Genomic DNA, 5,062 nt, shown 5'->3' with positions numbered 1-5,062 from the left:
AACACAGTCATCAAGGGCACTGTTTGGGTATACGGACTGATCCATTATGGAGCAGGGAGGCAAGGGCTGCTTGTTTTTATCGGCCCCTCTAAAGGCAGCGAGAATGCTAGCTGCCTAAAGCACAATGGGCGCACACACCACCTCGCGGTCTTACCCGCTCTGGCTTATTTACAGAGGATGGAGCAGGCCAAGGGAACAGCCAACCAGTGTGCAGTGAGAATAGGTATGATGTAATCTAGGCTCCGCCCTCTATCATGAATAATTCATGAGAACAACAGTCGGGGACGGGTTCAGCCAATCATGCTCTCCTCATGTAGTCATGTACACGACCAATGGCACATAAGACATACAGTGGCTGGAGATAGCCCCCCCCCCCCAACTCTGACTGGACAAACCTCAACCTAATAATTAATTCAAGCAAACAGCCTCCCAAAGATAGTCACAGCTCATCACTACAGGCCATCATCATAGCATGAAATCTGTTATTGACATGTTAAAACGTTGGCTTTTCACACTGTTTATTTCAGTGAGGACTTGGTGCAAAAGAATAGTTTAATAATGTCATGCTACAGTAGCTTATTACAAATATCCATCCCTGCAGATCAATCAAATATTGATAAAAATCTACAAAAATTTGATGGAAGCATAGTAATACATACTGTCGAATTGTTAAACTTGCAGGATTATTCAAGATGGGTCCTAAAAAAAAAAAAATAATTCTGACGTTTTGAGAGAGCATCTAAACCCAACCTCAGTCTAAAAACAAACAAACAAACAAACAGATGCTTTTACTTTGGAGGTTCCCCGACTGTAGTTCCACTATAACTTATCCTAATCAACTACACCTCACCTTCAATCACCACTACTTCAATGCGAAAATGACTTGATAGAGTTGGCCAAAACAGCCATACACTCCTGCAGGGGCTATTTAACCCCCACCGATTGTTCCCTTCCCCATAATCCCTCGCCTTGCCCCAGTCTCAAAACCACAACCCTTTCTGGCTCAGGGTGACACTTCTACACCCCCCAAAAAACAAGTTTGTTCCTTCTTTCTTTCTCTGTATTTTTTTTTTTTTTTGGTAAGTTGTATTGTTTTTCTTGGCTTCTTTTTAACATGTTGCAATATCAGAGTTCAGACAGAGTTCAGCTGTCTGCTCATGACTCCCCTAGCTTTGTCTGGAACCATTCATTGGGCATAGACCAAACAAGGCTTCAAAACGTGTACACAAAAAACTGGGAGCTGTAGAAAGCAGACAAAAAGAAAATTGAAGAGAAGGAAAAAGGAGAAAATCCCTAAATCAGCAACACTTCTTCTGCAGATTTATCCGAGGATCTGAGGATGAAACAAAAATGGGGGAAAATTTTCCCCAGTTTACTTCACCCATTGAGGATGGACTGATTTCGCCACAACACGCATTTACCATAGACACCTCCCGAGTATACTCATCCTCCATGGGTTAATATTTGTTTAACTAAGTACATCTTTGTCTTGAGACTGTATGCAGAGAACATAGTAATCTTTATAGCAGCCTGTATGAAGAATAACTTGCAGTGATCTTTAGGCTAATGTGCACACCCCACAAATTTAGCATTACTGTAAAAGTACACGTTTTCACATAATTTCTCATGCTCAGTTGGGCAAAATGAAATTCACATTGTGTCAATTCCATAGGATGAAAGACTAAAGAGATGAAATATAATTACATTTTACCAGCAAAAAAAAAAAAATTACTTGCGCACATTTATTTCCACGCTAGTTACATGTCACGTAAAATGTGCAAAAATTTCCACACCACAAAATTTTCCACTTTTAAGTACCCCATTTCAAGACTCACTTGTCATCTATGACAAAGAAATACAAACATAAACACAAGTTTCACAACAAATCAAATCCAGAAAATACTACATGAAACAGAGAATTGCCAAATACATGCCCCACATTCTATTACACTTACGGACTGAGAAGCTACAGATGAAATGATGGATGGTCAGCACAAACTTTGGAAATACAACTGTATCTGTCTTACACAATTTAGCTCTTGTGTTTCTTAACCCTGTACTTTCTCTGACCCAGGACTATTGTTAATCCCGTACCAATTTTTTCACCTTTTTACACTCGCCAATAAATCCCGTACTAAGCTCTTGTCCTGGGCTAAGGAGAAAATTGACCTTCTTACACTCGTATTTCTTAGCCCCGTACTTTCCAAACACATGAATATTCATGATTACGCTGTGCACTGTACAAGTACACGCACGCACCAGCAGCACTTGATTACCTCGTTTCTGATTGGTCAGTGGGGGGTTGGACTTCATCTCCGTTGCTTAGCGCCGGATTATTTTTTCGTTTTGTTTACACTTGCTTGCTTGGCACCGCAATTGCGGTGCTAACCCTGCTATTTTGCAGGGCCAGGTAGTATGGGATTATCGGTGGGGCTAGCCCACTTTCGCAAAAACAAGTGTAAACAGAAAGTGGGCTAAGGAAAGTCCGGTACCAACCAAAAATTTGCAAGTGTAGAAAGCCCTTATGATTGCCCTGACTTACTTAAAAATGTCACAACTTGGGAATTGTTATCCCCCTCCCATATAATGTCACAAATGTACACACTAGTAATTATGTACATGTATGATGTACTGTATGCATGGTTGTTTTAATGTGTATGTACACAGGTTGACCAGATTAATGGAGAACATTCTATGTGGTATAGATATAGTACATACAGGCTGACCAGATCAGTGGAGAATTTTCTAGGTGGTATGCAATGTAGCTATACAGTACATGCATGTAGCAGGAAATACATTATAGCTCACTCAATTTAGATTGATTTCACCCATTCCAGAATGTTCTGGGAAGTGCTAACATATTTGGCTGAGTGAGGCACTGTCCCTGTAGCCCAATGTGATTGGTAGTTATTCTTGGTAATGATGTTTTGTACATAGTTAGGCAGTGAGTCATCCAGGTTTCCTGGAACTTGGACTGGCTAGTAGGTTGGAGAGAGTTATAGAATATGCTAGAAGGGGTTGAATGGATAGTATATAAGCCAGAGAAATTCTGCAGTAGGCAGAGTACCCAACACCTCTGCTCTGAGAGTTACGTCACTTCTGGCTCTGAAGCGACTTGTTATAGTCAGTCCTATGTTACCTGCTGACCTGTTAAGTTTGTGGAGATAAGGCCTGGGAGACATTTTGCCTGCAGAGAATTAATGTGCCTTCATTGGACTCCATATTTTAATGTCAATGGACATTGCTACGGCAAAGCTGTGACGGGCTGGATTCATAGCTGGACAATATAAAGTGAATCATCATTCAACGCATCAACTGGACGTGGTCGTCACAACGTTTGGACTCTGCACGTTTCGCCGTGGACGTATATCGTGGATTTTACCCCGGATCTATACCGTGGACTATTGTAACCTGTGCCTCTGGATTTACGTCGCAGGAATCATTCATCGGTGCATCGCGGATCATTCATTTGTGCATCAAACATCGTATTTGGACACTTTCAAAGGATTATTTAATGCATGTAAGTGATTCCATTACCGATTTGTAATTGTTTCTATTGATCATTGTTGTACTGATATGACGCCGATTACCAGTCTGTACCCTCAATATCACTGTTAATAAACCGCCTGAACATCAGTTGATTGTTTCTTTTGTGCGATCATTCTCAGAGTGATTTTGGTCGTAACAATAACAACGGAACAACTAAAATTACTCATAAATCAAGAAATCCCAGACAACCGTCTGCAAGCGAGCCATGCAAATCACTCCTTGAAAGTGTTAGGTCATGGCCTTCACAAAAATACAAATACAAAAACAAAATAAACCTCTACAGACTATTGTAACAGAATGATCCTCGGCAGTCAACAACGAAGGACAGCTCATTGGGCAGACATCTTAATGCATTTACCTTACAAAGCCATTCTGACATCTACGTGACAAAAACAACTCGATCATCTACCTGGGTCTTGAGAACATACCCCTGGTATATAATACATTCAAAAGGAAATTCCAATGTGATATTATGTTGCTCTGCATAAAAACAGGATATTCAAAGAAGATCTGTGAAAATTGGGGGGGGGGGATAGGACACGTTAAAAAGTAATATTCAAACATTTCACACTGTAAGCATTTAGAGTATAAAGCAAATTGTTATTAAACTCTGTGTGGCATACAGTACAATGTAGGTGATGAGCAGCTTCCTATTCCGTCTATACATGAAAATTCACCAATTCTAATTCTATCTCCTGGGGAAAAAAAAATTTCTTCACACCCCTTCTTAGCTATATAACAAGAGTAATATGGTTTTTTTTTGTGTGTGTGTGTGTGCGTGTTTGCCCTCCTCAGCTGATAAGTTTGGTCTGTGCCAAAATACTCGGGAGAAATGAAAATTATTCAAATACTGCATACAAAAACAAATGGAGGGCGCTGCTCAACATCTACCAGTAGCTGACATTCAATACAAATTTGTCTTACTCCCTAAAAGTCTGCAGTTCATTTTAATTTTTCTTTTTTGTTATATGATGGAATTTCTTCCCATTTTTTCACTAGTTTACTTCTCTGATTCTTCTGCTTTTATGCAAAACAACAAAATATCAGGATGAAAATTTTCCTTAACATACATCTACTCCCATTAAAGGCTGCACACTGGAGGCAGACACTTCAAGATCTAATAATGCATAGAATTATAAATGCCAGTTTTATGTGCCACTGGTAATTCCTGTGAAATGCACTCAACTGTCAGAGATGGTGTTTTTTGTTTCTTTTTCCGAAGATCTACACGAAAATCATCCAGAGTTAATCCAGCACACTAGAACTGATTGAAATTATGCACACATACAATGTAAAAGACGAAACAGAGACTGAACTAGCTCTCTTCAAATGCATTCGCTCAGGGAAGGTGGAAACTGAAAGTGAAAGGAAACCTGCTCCGACTCTGAGAGATCATCATAAAATCAACAATCTCCTGGTACGCTCCATGGCTACAAATTTTAGCAATGGAGGACTTGAGGATAATTCGGTACAACAGAGTTTCACGTACTGGTCTTGACACAAAAGAAGCCTG

The sequence above is a fragment of the Diadema antillarum genome, unplaced genomic scaffold (assembly GCF_040938485.1).
Source record: "Diadema antillarum isolate AM-2024a unplaced genomic scaffold, OU_Dant_1.0 seq00000894_RagTag, whole genome shotgun sequence".
Lineage (NCBI taxonomy): Eukaryota > Metazoa > Echinodermata > Echinoidea > Diadematoida > Diadematidae > Diadema > Diadema antillarum.
Note: the sequence above shows the minus strand (reverse complement) of the source record.